This window comes from Syngnathus acus, chromosome 12 (genome assembly GCF_901709675.1).
Source record: "Syngnathus acus chromosome 12, fSynAcu1.2, whole genome shotgun sequence".
Taxonomy (NCBI): domain Eukaryota; kingdom Metazoa; phylum Chordata; class Actinopteri; order Syngnathiformes; family Syngnathidae; genus Syngnathus; species Syngnathus acus.
Window position 1 is genome coordinate 11,135,797 of NC_051097.1, and position 22,288 is coordinate 11,158,084.

At 47.0% G+C, this 22,288-nt stretch overlaps 1 protein-coding gene across 5 annotated transcripts in view; it reads left to right on the forward strand.

Annotated features, from left to right (window-relative positions):
- The first annotated feature begins 4,051 nt into the window (after positions 1-4,051).
- Positions 4,052-22,288, forward strand: part of lhx5 (LIM homeobox 5) — a 32,900-nt gene continuing 14,663 nt past the window's right edge. The window contains exons 1-7 of one of the 5 annotated variants that reach the window (XM_037265209.1): positions 4,052-4,182; positions 9,332-9,438; positions 10,742-10,984; positions 11,091-11,219; positions 11,300-11,426; positions 15,540-15,602; positions 19,329-19,425. The gene's annotated coding sequence lies outside the window, so the exon portion shown is untranslated. Of the gene's footprint in view, positions 4,183-9,331; positions 9,439-10,741; positions 11,220-11,299; positions 11,427-15,539; positions 15,603-19,328; positions 19,426-22,288 lie in introns of all 5 variants that reach the window. The other 4 variants (XM_037265214.1, XM_037265213.1, XM_037265211.1 and 1 more) reach the window with 4 other exon arrangements.

Genomic DNA, 22,288 nt, shown 5'->3' on the forward strand with positions numbered 1-22,288 from the left:
TGCACGCCCGAGCCGCGACCACGAGCAAACAATCTGCGAGCCGAACGACGAAGCGCTAATTGGCAACGAAATAATAATCGGAGAATTGTCATTATTTCGACATGTTGTGTGTGTATGACACGTCCTAATTCCAATTAATTAAGCCAAAGGCAGTTTGGTTGCTGTCTTTGTCTCATTAATTTGCACACTTTCTTTTGTGTTTGTTTGTCTTCTTTTTCCCGCCAGTGTGACATTTTTCATTGCTTCTAATTGGCTACGTTTAACGCTCAAAAATGAGAACACCTCCAGTTTAGTGATCAGACGCCGGTTATTATCGCGCATGATGCAAATTGAGAGATAAAATGCAATTAAACTTTTTTTTTTCTTCTACATGTCGTTGTCGAGATGTTGTTTGCTGCGTTCGTTTCCAAATGCTTAATTACAAGAAAAACATTTTGTTTTGTTGGCGTTAAAATGCTTTCATGTGTCGTAGAAAGCACTTTGGGGGTGAAAGTTAAAATTCCCGGCTTCCCCCAAAATGTATATTTGCTCAATATTTTGAAGGCAGCATCTCTCGTACAAACGGTTCGAGGCCTCGCAAAACAATCCCTCACTCGCCGACCCCCCCTCCCTCCCCCTTTTTTGAGGAATGGGCCAAATATCAGCGTTGTTGTGTTATGTCATGTCAGTGCCCCGACTCCTCTGCATGTGTAAAGACAGATTATCTCCATTTTTCTGCTCGCAGTCGGCGCCGTTTATGCATGCATGAGCGCGCTCGCGTGTCGGTTCGCCATTGTGTCGTCTGCCGGCTGGTAGCGGGCCGGCGTCGGCGGCGACGACCCCCATTGTCGACCGCGTGGCGCCGTACACGTTCACCTGTCTGTCACCTGAGCTGCCAATATTTGCATACACCCCCCCCTGACCTGCCTCCAAATATCTCCACGGCAATGCTTGACTTGTTTTTTCGCATGCATGCACACTCAGATTATTTTCAATCCCATTCTCCGTTTGAAGTAGGGGTGGGCAAAGTTCGGCACGGGGGCCCTGTGCGGCTGCTTTGTGCTTTATTTAAAATTCAGCATTTTCATGATCAAGATTTGTTGCATTATTTTGGGTTGTGTATGGCTTTCATCATCCTTTTCATTCATTTGTTTCATTGAATGATTTTTTTTTTTTAGTTATTTATTATTAATGATTAATTTATTGTAAATTCAAATCAAAATCGTGAAATTTGTTTCATTCTAATCAAATCAATTTAAATTTATTTTACAGTCTCATAATATTTGTTGCATTAATTTAGCCTTCTTGGTTTTTTCATGTATTTATTCACTTTACTTTTCATCAATTTATTGCAAATATAAATAAGAGGAAACCTAATTTCATGACCAAAATAGAAAGTCTAAAATGAAATAGTCAATATTAGCAAACAAAGCGCCCAACTTGAACGCTTGTTGTGTATTAACACGCAAACTTGGATGAAATGTTCTTTTATCCAAGTCAATCTGGTCGTCGGTCTATCTTTGGCAAGACGGTCGCACGCCGTCACGTGGCGCCGACAGTAATCAGCCAGCAGTGATTCGGAGTCTTCTTTCATCCATCTTTTCCCATTTCACTCGGGTGACTTTCCATTTCCTCGCCATCTTCAGCCTCATATTCCGCCTCTATCTCCAGACGCCAAAACACCCCTCCTCATCCGCCCCCCCTCCCCTTCCCTCTTTTTCCCTTTTCCCCTCGGCAGGCTGGTGATTGACACTTACAAATTACCCGGCGGCAGTGGCATTGTGTGTGACCCCTCTCTCTCATCTCCAGCCCGCTGCCGTTTTGTCATCTAATTACTGTGAATCCCCGGCCTTGCTCCCCACTGCTGCATTTTTAATATGCACCCCCCCCACCCTCCATCTTCTCCCACCTCCACCCTCACACACACACTCATGCTCACCTGCTTCACCTGCATCTCATCCCAACACTTGGAGTGCGAGCTCATCGTCTCTATGTCCTCCTCCTCCCAGGAGTGTTTTCTCTCCACCACCTCCATTATCACACCATCACCTCTCCTCCTCCTCCTCCCTCCTCGTCGGAGTGTCACTCCATCCGCCGTCCGTGTCAATCCCGTCTGTTTGCTTTGTCGTCTCCATTCGGACTGTTTGGTAAACACGTCGTTGGCTCGGGGTGATCAATGCGCGCTAATGAGTGCTGGCAAGCAAGCCGCCGCGGGATCCCGCCATGCGCTCGTCTCACATTTGGCATCTCACTTTTTTTTTTTGTGTGTGTGATTGTGACTAACAATAGTGAGCAAAAAAAAAAAAATCCTTCAGAAAAGTAGTGCTGCGCTTTTAATTGCCGCCATTGTTAGAAAACGGAACAAAAGCACTTTTGTCACTTCTGCTGCTTTCCTTTTTTGAGGTGGTGCTGAAATTCTTCAAAGAATCAGAATCACCTTTATTGGGGCGGTCTAAAGAAGGCTAAACTGTCACGTTTGGTAGCTCATGACAACTTTCAAACTCAACTTCTGGTGAGTGATACATTTTAGGAGATTGTAGGAAACAGCCAAAAAGTTGCACAACAGGCGCCGTGCTTTGTTTTTGGATTTGTGAAAATGCACACTCAACTCGATTATGTTGATATTAGGATGGAGGAGATTGTTGGCCTTGCTTCACTTTCTTTGTGCATGTGTGCACAAGTTTGCATGTGTGTGTGTCTCCACAGCCAGACAGTGCTCCCCCGTCGATCCCTGTCTTCTAGCTAGAAATCAGCCGAGCGTGGCAGGCCACCACCGCCAGGGAGGAAATACTCTAATAGTACCTTAAAGACTGAACACAATTCGTTCCAAACACGGGAGAGGAGCGAGGCCCATTGTTGGCCAGAAACGCCTCGATATTTATTCTCTTTTGACTTCTTGTTGGGCTTTTGTGGCCACGCTGTGGTGGCAGATGTGCGACGCAGAGGCGGGCCGCGTGGCTCGGGTAGAGGCCACGGCCCAGGCTTCCCTTTTTTTTTTGGGACGTAACGCCGGGATTTAGCCTCATTAGCTTGTCACCGGGTCGAGAGAAATACGGGCCTCCGGAGAGAGCCTCTCAGGGACGGCCACTGATGAAAAGAGAGCCAGGAAAGGCCAGTTGACAGCAGATGCATGGACAAGGCGGAGAAATGGGCGTGGAGGGGGAAAAAGAGAGGTAAGAGGAGGGAGGCGGGAAGGGAAGGGACGGAGCGGAAGGAGGAGGAGGGCGGCGGCGGCGGCGAAACTAATGGTCCTGCCTGGAGAAATAGGAGTCGATCAATCATCTTCAAACAAAAGCAGCAGCCCCGGGAGAATATTTAAGAAATGCTTATTTAATTAATAGTCCCCACGCTGATATTTATGGGCCATCCTTCCTTCAAATATTAACCTTCCAGGTCCTCGGAGGCCTCGCTACAGCTGAGCCGAGGCCGGCCCGGCCCGGCTCGACATATTTCTTTCTTTCTTGGGGTCAATGAGTAGCCACTTAGCCGTAGCGCCGGCGTTTTTTCCCCGTTGGCCCAAATTTGCCAAAAGGGCATTTTTGGTCTTTTTAGGCTTATGAGACAAGAACGAGTCTCATTGGATTTGTCAATGAGACAGATGCCGCACGGTTGCAAGTCATTTGAGGTTTCATTTGGGAAATGGGTCTCCCATGATTGGACCCACAAAATAATCTCAAGAAATCACAGACAGGAGATGTTGAGACTTTTTTTTTTTTACTCAGCCCCCGGAGCCAATTCCACTTGGGAAAATGAAATTTGGTAGACATGTTTTTCTTGAGTAGACTCACAAAAAAAAGTCTGCCATTTTGTTTTGAAGTGGCCATTTTGGAGTCATTTGTGCCATTATCTGCGCTCCTTCAAACGGAGAGATTTGGTCTGATTGCTTCCAAACTCGAACGTGGTGTCCTCGATGCCAAGTTGTACGCTTTTCAAAAACTTTATGACCCAGCTGCGCAATCTTAGCCCGGATGAGTTCCACAGGCGGCATTTTTAAGAACATGCAGTAACTTCTTCTAGCTTCTGATTCCATTTTCTCGATACTAATGTCATTTATTTTCTTTTTTTCAGTCTCATAGTGGTGCAAGAAATATTGTTGGATGAGTTGCTCCACCGCTGAGCTGACTCCTGCACACCGCCGGAATTCACAGGTTGCGCTTGACAGATGCGTGCAACATGCCGCCGCCACTTCAAACGCCATCGCAGGTAATGCTCACTTCAGACCCTCCCCACGCTCCCCACTCGACATTGGCGCCACTTGCAAACCTGCTCTTTTTGCCGAAACACCTCGCTTGTTCGTCTTCAACCGGTTGTCACTTTGTCGCAGACTTTCTCGAGTCACGTCTGACGTGTCGTTGCTGGAAAGCATTCTTTTTTTTTTTGAATGACCATCTTCAAGCTCTACTAGTTTGATCTGGGCTTTCCCAAACCTGCCGCTATGTAATGTAGCCATTTCCCATTCCCAGTTTTGATAATGAATAACAAAAAAACATGTCACTTTCAGAGCTTTCAAATTTTGGAATCCCCAAGTAGAAAGAAGCAAATTTGTTTGAAATGAACTCCTTTGCGCTTCCGCGCACGCTATGGTGCCAAACTTGAAATGTCTTTTTTCCCTGCCGTTTTCACAAGGTGTCCGTCCGTCCGTCTTTACCTGCTCTGCTTGCGCTATTTCGCTACCTTTCGCAGCAGGAGAGCTCAGGTATGCCACAAAAAAAGTCATTTGCATATTGAGTGTGTGTCTCTGCACGCCTGCTGTTTGTTCTGCATTATGCATGTCTGAACGGGAAAATTGCATTGCATGGGACGAGGGGGAGAGAGAGAGAGAGGTGCATTATTTGTGGTGAAGCGAGAAAGAGCGAGCGAGCGAGCGAGCAAGAGGTTGTTGCTGGAAAGCGTGAAGACAATAATGCAATGTGACACTTCAGAAATGAGAAGCCGGTCGCCTTGGCAACAGGCCCTGGGCGAGGGGCGAGCGGGGTGGAGGTGGGTGAGGGGGGGGGGCGGCGGCATCAGGGAAGGGGGTGAGGGCGAGCGAGATAGCGAGTAAATGATGTTTGATCAGAAGCGCCGTTGTCGGACGAGAGAAGCCTTCAGGACGGGATTGCGGTCCCGACGGATGGCCGGCCCTCTGAGGGGGGGGGGGTATTTTTCACGGCTGATGTTTGGCTTGGGGAGGGGGCGAGCGCCTCGCCTCCGGCAAAGCAAATTTGTCCTTTAATTGTGTTTTCATTCTTATACGAGATCAATATTTGTTCTCAGCTCACAGGCTTTTCTTATAAAATATCCATAGGGCGACGTGATACCATATTGTGGGCCGAAACGAACCATTATTTTAATCATTGATGAATCTAACGAATATTTGGTCGATTTAATCGATGAAACATGTTAAATCTGTTTTAAAATGATCATCCAAATTGAATTATTTTACATAAAAGGTCATACAAACTTTGAGCTTGCTAAATATTTGAAAAAAAACCCCAATTGTTCAATATTAAATATTTAATCGTTAAAGACATTAAAATTTAATTCAGTAATTCTTTTGTGTACCACTAGAGGGAGCCTGTGTACCTTTAGTGGTACTCTAACCACACCGAGTAGCACAAACGCCAAACTTCAAAAACCGATTTTTGTTTTTTTTTCAATAGTTTTGTCTTTAATACTCTTTCACAATATTTAACGAGAGTTCGCATCTTAAAAACTCTGAAAGTCTGTTCTCAAACAACCTAGTGAAAGTCCAAAATTCCTTTTTTTTCCCCTCCCTACAATGCCGCTGATCGTGCTTTGCATAAATTGTCAAGTAAACACAGTCATGTGTACAAAGTTTATGAAGAATTGCCTCCACCAGAGCGGCACACATTCTACTACTGCACACATGCGCACACACACACACACACACGCACACACACACAGAGGCAGCGGCATTGAATGCGATAGGGAAGTGAAAAATGATTAACCCGAGGTCAGCTCTCAGCCTCAATCTCGGCGGCGCTCAAAGAACATCCTCGCCTGATTTACACTCGTCATGTTCCACAGCACACATTTGCATATATTTATTAAATTCGCCGCGCGGCGGAGAATAAAATATAAGGCGGGGGAGGCTGCGAAGGAGGGGGGGAGGGGGTTATTTAAGGGAGGCGTGTTTGGGATAGATTTGCCTTTCATTCATATTCGCCCCCCTCCGACTTTCCTTCTCTGTCCCTGTGTTTTGTTCATTAGCGCAGAGGTCAACGTCACGTGGCTGCAGGCGAGAAAAAACATGGCCGCCGCTCCGCCCTGTGGCGTTGACCTCGTTATCACGGCGACACACGCTGCAATTTGGGTTAGTTATCGAAATACAAGTCGCACCCTCCCCTCCTCCCCCCGGCTACAATTATTACCTGAAGGTTTCCTATCGTCCAGATAAAAGAAAAACTATATTTATTTATAATTAGTTGTCACGCCACAAGATAGCAAACATGACATGTCTATTATTGTTTGGTGTACTTTCAAAAACAGAATGTTGTGTCAGCATTTGCAAAATGATGCCAATCAATGCGAGAAAAGTTTAGTTTTTGATGACGCTGGCGGCGTGAAGTCATTTTTTAAATTAACATAAAAAGTGGACCAAAGTGCAGGTAACATTTTCTCCGCATAAATTTTGTTTGTATTAAAAAAAATGTTTTGCGAAGACGTTCACGAGACAATCAGCTCTCTTTGGTCCTCCTTTGCCGGCTTCTGTGCGAAAGGCACCGACCGGCTGGATGAATGTACGCAGCAGATCTGCCAATTTGGCTGAATCTCGGCATGAAAAACAGCCCGCGTCGCCATCGACTTGTTTTTGTTTAACGTTTCATCGAGCGCTCCGTAACGACGAGACGTGTTACTTAATCACTGCGAGCTTGCTTGGAAAAAAAAAAATAAAAAAAAACAAAAAAATACGATGAGTGTGCAAACATCCCATCATGCATCCCTTCATCAACAACCAGCCTCCCCCTCCCCCTCCTCTTGGCCAAACCACTGACGCTAGCAGCAATGACAGCCGCGATCAATACGGCCCCAAACCCGTCCGCAACGTTAATCCATCAGCGGCGGCACGACGGCCGCCATCAGTCACGTGCGCCGGCCGAGGCGTCGACGCATTTTGCCGCCACGGCCTACTAAATGGGCGCCGGCAGAACATTAGCGAGCGCTGCCGTTAGTTTACGGCGCTGCGCTCTTATCTGGCCCAGTAAATAATTCAAATGAGAACATAATAAAAAGACGGGCCTTTAGCTCAAATGCTAATAAAAAAAAAAGAAGAAAAGATCGTCTCTGTCGGCGCTTTTATAGAAGAAATATACTCCTGACTTTGCCGTCCGTCCCTGCCGCGGTGTCTTGATTTGCCGTCCAGTCGGGGGGGGGGGGCTGCAGATATATCGCCTCGTACTGAATCTAAACGGCATTTGGGCTTCGCACATAATAAATCAAGTCCGCGTGGATTTGAGAACAAACGTCTATGGCAGAAGCGCAACCGCGGTAAATCCTTCAGTCCTTTCCCGTCATCAAATCGGTGGAGAGGTTTTGAGCCGATCGAGAAACGCAAGTCTACCCGGCGACAAAAGGGCTGCACGAAAACCGGCGTGATTGCGAGATTACAATTTCCTTCGAATCTTGACGATCGAGGTTCGAGAGAAACCGGAGGACCATCCGGTATTTAGTCTTTTATTCCAACCGTCCTTCAAAGGCGAGCGCTAGCCCGCTCTTGACTGACCGGCATCATAAACATCTCGTTGAAATATGGCGCCTTCTCGCCGCATCAACAAAAACGGAAAAAATGACAGCATGATGGAATTTACAGTGCGTGCGTTCGCCCGACAAATACAACATTGTAAGCGGCGCATAGTTTTCCTTTCCAGAGAGAGACAGCTTTGTTGCATGCTTTAAGTAAAGGAGAAAGTGTTTATGTTGTCAGAGATGAATGAAAACAAATAAATGGGTCCGGTCCGGCTTTATTTCTGCATTGAAAACAGACATTTTGCTGCATGCTTTGAATCTGGGAAATAGGTGGCATATATTGGACAAATATGAAAATGAAGTCTGATCATAAAGGATTGCAGTAAATGTCAGTCGCAGCGCACAATGTTTAAATTGAAGCTAGCGATTCTTTGCGGCATGCTTTGAAAGGGGGAAAATAGCGCCATCTGGTGGATGAATCGGAGATGAAGTCATCTGGACTGCATTCTTCTCATTGTTTAATATTCAATATTCCTATCACCATATTTTGCAGAATTCGGACATTTGGCTGCATTCTTTGGATGTCAGGAAATTAGCACCACCTGGTGGACAAATGTAGACGTCAAGGATTGCGTTACTCCAGTTTAGATGAGATGAAAACCAAAATGCATTTTCAATGAGAACACGTGTGGCTTTGCCATATAAGCCCCCCAGAACATGAATGACAATTCCAGCATTTACAATAAAGGAATCACCTGGCACACGCCAAAATACGCGACACGGGTACACATGCGCGGCGAAAGAATTAAATGCTCATTAAACGGCAAACAAAAGCCGCACAAATGACGTTTTGGGAAAAAGCCCTCGTTTCCGATGGGCTGCGCGCCAGGCAGACTGCTTTCCTGGGAACTCCACCAGCTCGTGAGAAGTAAAAATATTGGCAGGCGACACTCGCATGCACACACACATACACGGCGACGCAGTCATGGCTGCGGACCAACACTCGATGCCAATGCCAGTGGGCGTAGTGGGAGCACTGGACATGCTGGGACCAGCCTCGCCAGTTAAGACTGGCCCAGGCTGGACCAAGTGAGAGACACAACGCACACGCACACACACATTCACTGTGACATACGCTTTCCTCACACACAAAGGCGTCTGTCTGGTCCCGTGCCATGTGTCTCAGCTGTGCCACCATCAGTCCCCCCCCCCAAACACACTCACACATACATAGACCCCTCAGGCCTGGACCTCCCGCATATGCCACCCCTCTCGTGCACACCGCCCTCCCCCCCTCCCTCTGCTCGTCTTTGTGGGCTAATTAGCGGTGAAATTGGTGAATTGCAGGCTCGGACACACACACACACACAGATGCGTATACAGTGAGTGAAAGGAAGGCCCGGTCACAGCCACGAAGACACTCGAACAGAGCCAAGCGCCACTTCAGCCCTGAAAAGCCCCCCCTGAAATGGGACACAGTGAAAGAGAGAGAGGCAGAAAGAAGACTGATGGGAAGCCCTCTAAGAGCGAGACGCTGCTTTTCATCATGTTCCAAAAAATAAATCCCAAAATCAAATCACGTCTTCTTTATGTCTACGCTGTGGCTTCGGTCGAAATCTTTCCAAATCACACATAAAGTTTGATGTGTATTTTTTTTTTCTAGATCTTGTAACTCCAGGAATTTCTGGCAAGTACTGGCTGTGTCCTTCATGTGACAACCATCTCCAAGAATTTGGAATCAGAATCAGACAGGACACGAAAATGGCAAGAGTAAGTCTTTTTTTTTTTTTTTCTTGGGTTACAAAAATATAAACCAGAATTAGCCAACAGGCGGTGAACGCCACCACAACAACAACAACAACAAAAGCCAAATATCAGCAGCTGCGTCCTGCATTTGACAACAATTGATCATAAATTCGCCAGGCCTAAATGTGGCAAATCGTACAAAAATTGTTGGGACTGAAGGAATTTCTGGCAAGTACTGGTTTTGTCTTCCACGCAATATGCCTGTTGAACAAAAACAAGAAGTTTCTGAAATTGTGACTTCCAAAACAGGAAGTCTGCAGAAAAAATGTCATTGGACTTTGTCAAAGTGGTAGCTAGCTGCAGGACCTTGTGGCGACGGCCGTATTCTTTGGTCAGGACGTGATGGACGAGGCGCGCTCCATCATGTCGTGGTCCCCGCCCACAGCCCATAAATTACCCCCACGAATTAACAGGCCGTATTAATACCGCGCAACGTGTTAGGGCTCTCATTTAAAATTAATAAGTGGTAATTATGGAGGGAGGAAGTCTGTTTGGGGGAGGCTGCGAAGGAAGGAAGGAAGGGAGAACCAAGGGATGACTGAGTGTGTGCGAGCCTCCCTCGAGGGCTCCGTGTGCCACTTTTCACACTTTGCACACAAAAGAGAACTTCAAGCTCATTTGGACGACGGCTTCGCTTTTTACATTTTCTTTTTTGTCGCATGCGTGACGTGGAAATCCTGCCATTCTTCGCTATGCCTCCATCACGGAGGGTACAAAGTTGAACGCCACACGCCATTTCCGTCGCTAAACGCCTCGTCAGAGCGCAAGTGGTTTGACTTGACTCAACTTTCACCAGACTGCAGTTTGCTTCTTTTTACACTTGAACATAGCAGGTTTGTGATAGTGACAGATCATTTTTTGGGGTGGGAAAGACCAACTGGAAGAGCTTGGTTGCCATAGTAACAACCATAACAGGCGCTGGAGATAAGACAAGGCGTCCTTGAGTTTTGCGCGCCGGGGTCATTGACATTAAACACGTTAATTGTTGATTTTCCGCTTTCCCTCTTCGGGGGTGGCGGGGGGTTGGGGGGGTTGTTGCCTTGGTTACCGGAGACGAGTGTCAATTACCACGTTGAACGCCTTCAAAGTGACGTGAATGGGGCCGAGCCGCCGCTACAAAGGCCCGTTAATGTGTAATGTGAAAAGTAGCAAACATCATTTGGAGATGTCACTCATGATGAGTCATTGTGTTTGCCACAAAAGACCCCCCCGGGCCCCCCCCTCCGGCCCCCGGAGACGCATCAGTCTCTTATTGCTTTGTCATCAGCGCAGGTTAATGGACCCCAAAGCAGCCTGTTAAAAGTAACCCTGATCAATACCCGCTGGGTGTCTGCGGCCTTCCGTTTGGTTTAAGGAAAGTGGAAAATGTGGAGCACAAAGGAACGGCAGATGGAAGGATGCCACTTCCGGGACGACGGCGCTGCCTTGATCACGTGCTGCGACGCTTCAATGTTAGTCAAATCCAGAAGGTTCTTCCTGGTTCTTGGAGAAGATCCAAATTGACGGGCCTGTTTTTTTTTTTTTTTGAAGAATTCCATCCCCCAAAAAGTGAAGTGGCAGAGCAATATTTTGTGTGTGTGTGTCCTTTGCTTCCTGCTCCTCAAAGTGGAACATAGCGGCAGAACACCTTATTTGGGCGTGAAAAATCTCGTTAACGCCTCCACAAGGTCACACTCATCCGACGCCATCGAGGTTCCAGGGCACAATCAACAGCGTCCAAACAAAACATCAACAAGACAACACTGGTACGCACGCACGGACATGCAACGCACCGCCGTGTGCTTCCCTGGCATCATTATTTCTCCTTTCTCTCTTGGCTCTCCAGCAGGGGTCCACTCCTGGGCGTCTGACACCTTCTGGCCTTGAGTCGGTGGGGGCGAGGAAGCGTGCAGACAAGGCGCTAACACCCTCTCAGACGCCGTGCAACATCCAAGCTGTGCTTTAATTGTCAGGTATGTGTGTGTGTGTGTGTGTGTGCGCGCGTGTGTGTGTTTTAGTGGGTGGCAAGCCAGCGCATGCAGTGGCAAACGCGTGGGTTGCCAGCGCTCGGGGCAAGTCAACTCATTTGCACCCGCCACCAAAGCACAACACACACAAAAAAAAATCGGATTCAAGTTTTGTTGGTGAGAAAATGATGGAAAGTATTATGAGAATGAAAAAGCAACAACAACAAAGAAAAGTAGGAATCTTTAAAGGAAATTCACTTAAGTCATCTAAGTATTTTTTTTTTTAGAGGAACAAATATTTACAAAATCTGAGCTGTGGCAATAATTTTTGTTTTCTTGGAATAGTATGACCAAAAAAAAAAATACCCAATACAAAAATTAACTCATATCATTATGGAGATTTTCTACATCATGGATTTAAGGAGGCTCATTTAGTTAAGCAAATAACTGAATTTGACAAGATATCATTTTATAATAAAGTCACAATATTATAAAAAGAAATATATTTTTTGAGGTTTTCTAAAAACAAAAGTCTTATTTGTTTATTTTTGAGCAAATAAGTTAAAGTGATAAGAATTCAAATTAAAAATTTGGGAGATTGTGTTGGAAAAATGTCTTTTTGGGGGAAAGTTGTTGGATTTTGCAAAAAGCTCTGGAGGGTTTGTGGAAAAAAAAAAAGCCTTTAGAAAAAGAGCCTTTTAAAAAAGTCACCCAAAATATTAAGCTCCATTCATAATATTTGAGCAAAGCGCTTGTGATCATAAAATAAATAACCCAGATATTTTTTTCTTGGTTGGGAACAAGTATGCCTCCGCCTCCTACCCCTCCCGCCCGCCCCCAAGCTACGCCGAAAAGTGAAGGGTCGACGCAGAGATTGAAGAGGTGTGTGTGTGTGTGGTGGGCGGGGTTTTGATGATTGGGGGTATTCGTTCATGTTGATAAATCATATGCCCCCGTTCAGGTTTGTGTTTATCTCCATCTGTCAGTGGAGCGTGTAGCCTGCGATAGCACGCACGCACACACGGGGGGCTACCTGAGCTCACATGGAGTCCAGTAAAAAAAAAAATAAAAAATGTAGTGTGTGTTTGTGTTGATTACAGCTTCATTAATAAACCCTCAACTTGCCCCCCCCCTTCCGCCTCCTCACTCGCTGTGATCTGGAATGAATGAATACAAACATTTATCCTGCCGTCAAATAAGCAGTGTTATTATTATTATTATTATTAAAATAATACACCCATAGTTTCAATCTTGAGGTGACATAATGCTGCACAGAGGGGCGGAGCTTGAGAGAAAATTTCTTCCCAAGCTTTAAAGGAATGAAAGTTTGGACACGAGGCAATAGTATTGATTTGCTGAAATAAAAATGAATATATACATTTGACCGTGTCTGCCTGAGAGGGCAGATACGACACTTGCGCTCAATAATGTGTCATCAGGTTTGTTTCCGCGCCAAAGTCACTTTAACCTACTTTTCCTTCCAAATGCTAAAAGTTTGTCCCCGAGCACTTTTCACAGCCAGTTTCTGGACCGCGCCGCAAACAAGACGACGGGTCGCACGCGGGCACGCACGTGAGCGAAGAATTTTTTAATGGAAAAACGCAAACGGCGAGCTGCGGGTGGGCGGCCCGCCATCTGCCTCGACAGGCTGCGTTCAAAAGCAGGGTTGCGATACTTTGGCATTTTTAAATACAATTACTTTTTATTTGATTTGACCCTGTCTGAGAAAAAGTCTGTCTTTTTAGGCAAGAAAAATACGGCTTCATATTAGAAAGATTATCATGAGGAGAAGAAAATGGGGTCAATATGAGGAAAAAAAAGTCTGCGAAAGAAAGGGATAATATTCTTTGATATAAGATTTTTTTTTGCAAGGAAACGAGGTGTAATGGTCCGAAAAACATTGCAATAATATTCAGAAAGAAAGTTCATTTTATGCAGTAATCGGGGAGTTGATTGCAATATTTGGAGAAATCATTTTTCGCATGTAAGTCATTGAGGAAAAAAACAGAAACAATTTACTAATATTTAAAAAAAATATCTTGCAAGAAAAAAAAAGCGATAATGTAAGCAAAGAAGCCGTGTAGTTGCCAGGAAACAAGTCTCATTAATACAAGCGTTAAATCTGATTTTGGTGAGTGAAAAGTGGCCATATTCAATTTTTGAGGCGCGATATTCCACGTGAGGAGGAGGAGGAGGCTGCGCCGCCACGGCAACAGGGCGGCCGGGCGGGCGGCCGGCCGGCAAAGAGAGACAGATTGCGTTTTAACAGCCATCGCTGTCATCTCCAACAGCTGTCCTCTTCCCGGCCGCCATTCACACGGCCCGTGTTTGCATTGTCTCCCTCGTGACCTCGCAGCTCCTCAGAAGAGGAGGGGGGGAGGCTGCTGGCCCAGAGGACAGTGGCAAATGGAATAGAGGGAAATGCAAATGAGGGTGAGAAAAGGGAGAGTGAGTGATGGGGAGAAAAAAAAACATTCGCCTTCCTCGCCCGCCCTCTCCGTGTGCAGCGACGGCAGCGTGTTGCGTCTTATCAGGCGCGGCGAGCGATAAGGCGGCTATCGGGCCCCGGCAGGGCGTTGACACCGCGCGCTAATGCATAAGAAGCTCACTCTGGCTTGTCATCATTGCGACCATTTTTTTGGGGAAGGGTTAACAGGCAGCAAACGGCCAGATAAGGCGCCGCCGGACGAGCCTTCTCTAACGTTAGCGCCCGTCAAACATTGCTCCTCATCCTTCCTCCATCTCACCTTCCGTGCTTCCCCATCTCCTCTTGGGGTCTGCAACCTTCCTCCTCATCCTTCTTCTGAGCTCCTCCTCCCACGTCCTCTCCCATCCTCCACCTGCTCCTCATCCCCTCCAACCTCCTGCCCGGCCCCCCCTCCCTCACTCAGGATGCAGAGTTCACGGGTCAGCCGAGTGACAGGGCCTGAGTCGGGAGATAAGAGGAGGCCAGAATGGCTTTACGGCAAGCGGCACTCTGAGGGAGTGATGGGGGAGGAGGGGGGGGGCAGCTGGATGTAAGGACCAAGAAGACGATTGGGGGGGTGAGGAGGAAGGGATGGGGGGGCTAATCTGCCACAGTTTGAAGTAATAATACATTGCTGATAGTCATCACGACACGCAGGCCGAGAGAAGAGGGGGAGGAGGAGGTGGGGGGGAGATGGGGAGGGGGTGCTGCGTTCAAAGACATCCAACACAAATACGCAAGCGAGGCTCATTCTTATTCCCGCGTCGTCTCGCGCTGTAAATCACAACCCCCCCCATCACAATATAACCCCCCCAACTCCCCCACCCCACTCTCAATCCAGCCTGGATATCAGGCCTCTGCAGAAGTGCTCGGGCCGGCTGATAGCGGGTCCTCTGGGGGTTTGGGGGGGGTTGATTGTGTGGGTGCGTTGGGGGGGGAGGTGGAGAGAAGCATCGGTAGGTTGAGGCTACGCCAGCTTACCGTGCAACCTCAGATATAGAGTTCAAGGGTCAGGTGGCTGGCGAGCTGCCGACTGACACGCTTGCTGTTTTTTTTTTTTTTTTTTTTAACGGGGGGCGGGGGGTTGTCAATCGGTGCACCGGTGTGTGCGTTCCTGTCTTGTATTGCTTTTCTGCAATGTTAAAAAACAAAACTTCTCAAGTTGAGCTTTCCCTCTCTGCTTTCTTTTTTGGTATGAAATGGTACTAAATTGTTGGGAGAACACAGCCAGCGTGCCGGCGTGCGTCTGGCGGCATCCCAGCACATCATGTTTGCGCGCTTGTAAAAGCAAGTCATCAAGGAACAAATGAGCTTCCTCCAATTTTTTTTATTTATTTTTTGCGGGGGTGCGCTCGGCGTGGCGGCAAAGTGACAATTTGCCGCCCGCCGAGAAGCACTCCGACGCGAGCGACTTGTCTCAGGTGCAAAAACGCCAGCGAGCCACACGGCGGCATTAACGAAGAGAAAAAGCAATTTCCGTTATTTAGCGTCGACTTTCATCGCTGCGGGAGTCGGGAAAAAAAAACGTTGCTTTCCTCAAAATGAAAGGAAACTAGGCGACTTTGTGCAGCCGTTGTTGCACTTAATATCCAATTACGCTGCGTCCTATTACACAGTAATTGCTTCCAATCACTTTCATTTTTTTTTTGCAGAAATTAAATTGCGCTGCGATTGGTCGCATCCCGCCAGGAAGTGATGCGACTCCCGCCTGCGATGTGAGTAAACAACTTTTCTTCTTGTCGCTACAAACTGGAGCTGGCAATTTTTTTTTTTCCTCAAAAAGGCCACCATTTTTCTCATGTCGGAGGTCAGGGTGACGTTTCGGGTGAAGGCGCGGCTTTCTTTTTTTTTTTTTTTTTTTGTCTCGTGTGCGTGCGTATGAAATCCTCCTAAATAGTCACCTGAACAGGCTTTGTCACAGTGTTTGTCGGACTGTTGTTTTTGTGTGAAATCCTCCTAAATGGCTTTGTCATGGCTTCCTTTTACATTTGTGGCACTATTGTTAGGGAAGTCATTCATTCAAGCACAAAAGAAGGACGCATTTTCAGTCCCATCGCCTCCCCAAACGTTATTGGTCGCAGTCTATTTATTTTTTTATTTTATTTATTTTTAAATGTATTTATTTGTTTGGTCAATTATTTTTGTAATTTATACAGCTGTAATTGTACTAGATTCAAGGTAAAAGGGCGTTTTCACAGCCTCCTAGCTATTTACGTGACCATTCTTTCATTTACTAACCCCCAAATATTAATTTTTGGTGCCAGTGCATTTGCGTGAAAATTGAACATTCTTCGATCTTTCGTACTGCCACAAAAAAGCGTTTGTTTTTTTTGCATTGAAATCCTGCAAAATCCTCAAAAGAACAAACGTTGTCATACTGTCGTGTTGACTATTTAAAAAAAAAAAATGCTTTGATGAAATTTCATGAAAAGAAGACAAACGTGTATTTTTCAAACGCATTGTAATCGTCTTCCCATTTCTTGCAATAACCATAAATTTGTGTTTCAGTCGCTCTGAATTCAGTTTCACTTTTCAAGTTGCATTACGGGTTTCGTCGCACTTCCGCCAAACGAAAAAAAGGTTTTCGTTGAGACGAGATGAGATTTTTTTGGCGCAACTTTTATACGTTATACAAGTTTGCAACATTTCTCCTCAGCGTCGTTTCAAAGAACCGCTGGGCGCTAATTCCAAATCCAGTGCTTGACTGGCTGTTGCTTGCTTGCCGTCATTCCGTCACTTTTTTCCCTCTCTCTCTCTCTTTCTCTCTCGCCCCCTTTCCTCTCCTTCTTTTATTTATTTTTTTGCTCAGTTTTTTCGAACCTGTCCTCCTCCCTCCCTCCTTCATTCTCTCTCTCTGTCTCTCTCTCTCTCTCTCTCTCTCTCACTATTTCAGCTGCCTCGCCCTTATCTCGCTGTTGCCGTCCTCAGTAATTATTATTATGTGCTGCCGAGATAATTCGCAAGCCGTGAGGGGGGCGAGCGAGAGAGGGAGGGAGGGAGGGAGGGAGGGGGGGTAAAAAAAAGGGGATGAAAGAAACAGTGGCTGTGGCTTCCTGGGCTGTGCTTCTCTTATCTGACCTTGGGCAGAGCCACTTATTGTTAGGCAAATCGCATGTGCAGAAAAAATGGAGTGGAGCGAGGTGCTAGCCGGGTGCAGGGAGGGAGGAGGAGGAGGAGGAGGAGATGGATGGAGAAGAAAGTACAGAGGAGGCGGCGATAGGAGCAAAAAAAAAAAAGGTGGGATGGAGGTGTGCAAGCAGGCAGCAGGCAGGCGAAAGCAGATAGGGAAGGAGAGAAACGCAGGCGCGAGCGAGCGAGCGAGGAACTTTGTTTGAAGAAGAAGAGCAGTGAAAGCAAGAAAATGCACACCCAAAAAAGTCTTTTTTTACAACCCTCCCCCCTCCCCTCCCTAAAATCCCGTTGTCATTGCCCAGGGAGGTAGACAATGTCTGCAGTTCTATCAAATCAATTGAGACGCGTCCGTCTACGCTCCGTTCTGCTTCAGAATTCATTTTTGGAGTCTGGGAAAGTCTTACATTGCCTTTTATACAATAGTGAGCCTTTCCAATAAAATCACACTCGAGCCTGAAGCAACGTAAAAGTAGTCGCCCTCACTCAAATAACAAGCCAAGTAAAAACAATGACCCTCTCTCATCAAATGGCCAAACATTTCTTTTTTACTTTTGTTACAAATAAATACTAACGACAGGCTGTAGAATTGTCAAATGTTCTGCTCGTAATTAATATCTTTTTTGTTAAGGGACCCAAAAAAAGTGATTTGATTCATTTAGTATTTTTTCAATGAATTGGAATTTGATGACATATCAGAATAGCCTCAAAAAGTGCCCCAACTTTTTCATTTCAGGACCAATCAAGTGTCATCGAATCCATTCCCGCAGCGCTTTGGAATGAATAAATATTTATATCTATATTTGATCGGGTTGTACCTAATAAAGTGTCCGCTAGCCGTCCCGGTGGCGGCGGCGGGCCAAACGCGAAGCGACAGCCAGTCATTAAATCAGCCGGCTAAGTGCACATTAAAAGGCAGTAGCCGTACTTCTGCCGCAGAATCGTCCAGTAATCTTTACAACTCTGAGCGAATAAACGCATCTGCGCAATCAACTTAATGGCGCGGCCTGCCTGATGTTCCTCGCCGCGTGCCGGGGTGGGGGCGTGGAAGCGGGCCGGAGTCCGGTCGGCGTCTGATGTGTGGCCTTTCCCGCCGTCGCCGTAGCTCAGCTCCTTTTAATTACAAAAGCGTTCGGCGGCGACAGCCGGCTGTCCTTCCGCCAGATTTAAAAGCAACCCGATAATTAATCGGCGTTTGTGTCTGCGGGACCGTTGGAATCGCTTGGCTTGCCCCGCGGGAAAATATTCCAGCGGGATGTTTTGTTTCTTCGACGTCTTATGAAGAATACAAAATGTTATTTTATTGCCCAGGTGAGGACGAAATAGGAAGGTGACATTTAGCACTCGTAAATAAATAGCACCAAAGCAATTTGTTTTCAGGTTTGCAGGCTCATTTTAGACCATTCCAGGATATGTTTTTTATTTTCCAGATATTGTCCGATTGCCAGATGTCGCAAAGGTACTCATAATATACTTCAATAGAAGGACAGATACTTGTGTGGGGAACATCTGCCTTATTTCAGCCAAGGCCACGAGCGTGGTCGACTTGACCTCACTCCACTTGCGTGTTTTTTTTTCTTCATCCGCTGAGATTGAAAAAAAAAACATGAAGTTAATTTTTACCAAGCTAAGAGTATAAAGCACATAAATTTGTTTTCCGTTTTAGGCAGCAAACGTGAAGCAAACAAATTAAAATGGAGATACTGGAAAATTCTACTTATAAAATAAATTAAATAAAAAAATAGAGTAAATAAAAAATATATAAAGTAAAAAAATCCAAGCACTGTGATGCCCTCACATGTGGGCAAGGAGAGCCACAGTTGCACTTTCAGCCTTTTTGTTGAACCAAGCAGCCGACACACAAACACCAAATGTAAACAACTTGCTTGTTCGCTACTTGCTAATGCTGCGCCTTGATTTTCACACTTTTTCTGCAACTATAAGGACACGCTGGGGTCCTGAGCTCTATGTCAGCCCACGCCAGCACCCCCACCCCCACCTCGGCCTTCTTTTTGGGGGCTTTGCTGCCTGCTGCTCAATTGAGCTCCTTTAAGAGAGGAACAAACAAACAAAACATCTCGGGCTAATGAGGCCACCTCCAGGAACACGGCGGCTGAAAGGAGGCCTTGTGTGCCGACGCGGGATTGAGAAAGGGGAGGATTTGCGGGGATGAGCTGTGATCTGATGGAGTGGATTGAGTCGTCTGAGACGGAGGAAGAAAGAAAGAAGGAAAAAAAAGCTTGAGGAGACAAAAACCCCATCAGTGACTCGCTCGTCATGACTTTTTTCTCTTTCTTTCTTTCTTCGGCCAGGTCGTTCCCACACTGCGACGGCCGAGCCGAGCCGAGCGGGCGACCGTCGTCGACTCATCTCGGTGCTTCGTTTCGTCGTCCACCGACGCGACATTAGGTACACCAAACGTTCCCATTCATTCATGTGTTTGAAAACGGAGAACTTTTATGGTAATTATAAAAAAAAAAAAAGATCTCAACATGGGAAGTTCTACTCGTCATATTTCGCCGTCGAGTTGCGCGTTTCAATCTTCTTTTAATTGTCTTTCTAAAACACACTCAGGAGGAGGTCAAAGGCATATTCCGGAATAAAACTTGCTGCTACGTTGTTTTAATCAAATACAAGCGAAGGAATAATTGTTTATGCGGTGCTATCGCCGCCATCCGCGGCTGCCAAGCTAATTAACCTCCTTCTGTGGTGGCGTTTTTCTTTCCCCTTCTTCTTCTTTAATTCTTCACCAGCGCCTCATCCCTCGTGGCTGAGAGGAGCCGTGCTGTTCTTTTTTTAGCTTGTAGCCTCTCGCACATCATTTAGTACTTTTTGCCAATTGGGATTTTTTTTTTTTTTTTATTCATTATTTTTAGAAATGGGAGCAGAATGTCAGCAGTAACCGGCTCAGCTCGCTTCGCCTCGATTTGCGGGAGCTCCTTTTTCAAATAGAACGTTTAGCGGAAAACTGTGACAGCCTCGGTGCAACGGAGGAGACAAAGGAAGAGCGACAATAATTCTCGCTGGGACTTGGTCGGGGAACAAGTTGGGGAAAAAAGCGAGAGCCGAGCAACAAAGAGCTCGAAATCCGAACAACAATTCCGTTCCCGACCGTGTCTGGGCAAGGAAAGAAAATGGCAGTGGGCTAGGCTAACGTTAGCATCTGCCTTTGTACACGTTGTATCGTCGTGTTCCCTCAACTGATGGTGTTTGTCTGGACGTGTTTTGGGCTCTGCATTTTGGGAAGGGACCGCTTGTTGTCCCCCTCGCCGTAATCATCTTAAATGGGCTCGTTCCAAACCTCTTCATTGTGGAATGACTTCATTAATTAGCTGTTTCTGCCACGGGATAATAGCGCGAGCGTGCTAAATAGATTAGCCCCGGAACTTGATTTATCGGCGCCGCTTGGCGCACCCCCATCAACCAGTTTATCACTAGTCCGCCCCCCCCCATTCAACCAAAGGCACTTGTCAGTGGAGAACGCTCAATGAAAACCCCACATGGGACCCATCAAAAGCCGCCAAGCTGATAGCAAAACTATTTCCACATGCTCATTCATTGGCGTATTTGCGCTGAATTGATCTCGCTCGATGCTTCATAAAAAGCGTTGGACATGCCGGCGATGTTCTTTTCCTCGCTTTTGGCCACGTGTATGCCGACACACAACAAGCGACACGAGCCCAAAAGTACGGTAGCTCTCAAGGGCCAAACCACATTTTGACTGAGCTTTTTAGTTGATGCGCGTTTGCGATATGAAACACACAAGCTAGAACCTGAAGGTGTTAGCTGGCGCTTACGCTTTTGGGGGAGGAACCGTGGAGGTGCAGGCCGGACTCAGTTGATTAATCAAGAAAGAGAAGCACAACTCTCCAATCAAAGGCGAGGGGGCGACGTAAATCCCCTTGTTGCTCCAGCAGGGGCGTGAAAGCCACGAGGGGAGGCGGCTTTTGTGCGCACAAAGGCGACCCTAACGCGCTTTCAACGCCGCAACAAATGAGAGCTGTGTTTTTGGCGAGGGGGGCTGCGCGTCCTGAAAAACAGCCAACGAGAGGTGCGAATGCGATGGCCATTCATCTCCCGGGTTTTGGGCTAATTCCCGCCGCCGCCGCCTCCTTTTCTTGGCCGGCAAACAAGCAACATGAAAACACTGGCGTGCGGGCGGCTTAGAACGGACGTGTAATCCTCGCCACTTCTGACCCGCCATCGCCGTGTAAGTCCCCGACCTCGCCATTCAGGCGCCGGGATGTGTGACTAAAGGACGGGTGACCCCTCGGCGCACACATTTGGACCCCCACACTCCAGGCCCTCCAAAGAGCCGAGCTGAGGAATTCAGGCGGCGCTGAAAGGAGGGCGGCTCTAAGTAGGGCCGGGCCCGATCGTGTTTCTTTTCTCCCACCATTTAATTCGTCTTTAGAGGCCATCTCGTTAACACGATCTTCTCTGGGAGTAGAGGAGACATCCAAGATCCCGGCCCCCCCTCCGTGGCCGACTTCAAAGGTCCCCGCCAAGCGCGCAAAGAAAGTCACCTCTTTCTTCCATTCAGGCTCCCCTCGCTCGCCTCTTCCCCAAAGCGCCGGCCCAGAAATCATCTCACTTTCTGCCGCTGCTTTGCATTTGAAAAAGGACGTAATTAGCCAGAGGCTGCTCGCGCTCAACAGGGTGGGCACCGGGGGGGACCAGGCCAAGCGGGCCCAAAGCCCACCGACCGTTGGTTGGGCCACTTCACTTCCAATATGGAATATTTTCATATTGCTTGTTAGTTGGTTAGAAAAGTCCAAACTGTCTTGAACTCAATATTTGTATCAATAACAATATTTCTTTTTGGAATATAAATCTTGACATAAATAAAGAATCCCATCCATTTGTATTGTGACTTTAGCGCCAGTTAGCTTCTCTGACCTAGCATCCTCAACGCGTTTGATTTTCTCAGACGTTTGATGGTGTCATTGGTTTTCGCTTGAATTTGTGAAAAAGATTGCCGTTCTTTCCCAACAAAGAAATCCTATCAGGTTGATCCGAGCGCACTGTGTTTCATTCGCCGCGCTGGCGGTGTGGCTTTTCGTTCCTTGGCGCCTCGCGACAGCGTATTTCAATAATCTACACGCGTGTCGCCCGAAGGCGCGGCTCGGCTGAGCCGGAGCGTATCGAAAGGTGCGGTGTAATCCTGGAATATGCAGAGTGGCGAGGAAAACTCATTCTCTCCTCACGCCCATCGGGATCTTAAGCCCCCTCCCCGATGCGGCTGATAGGGATCCCTTATCTCCGCCACACA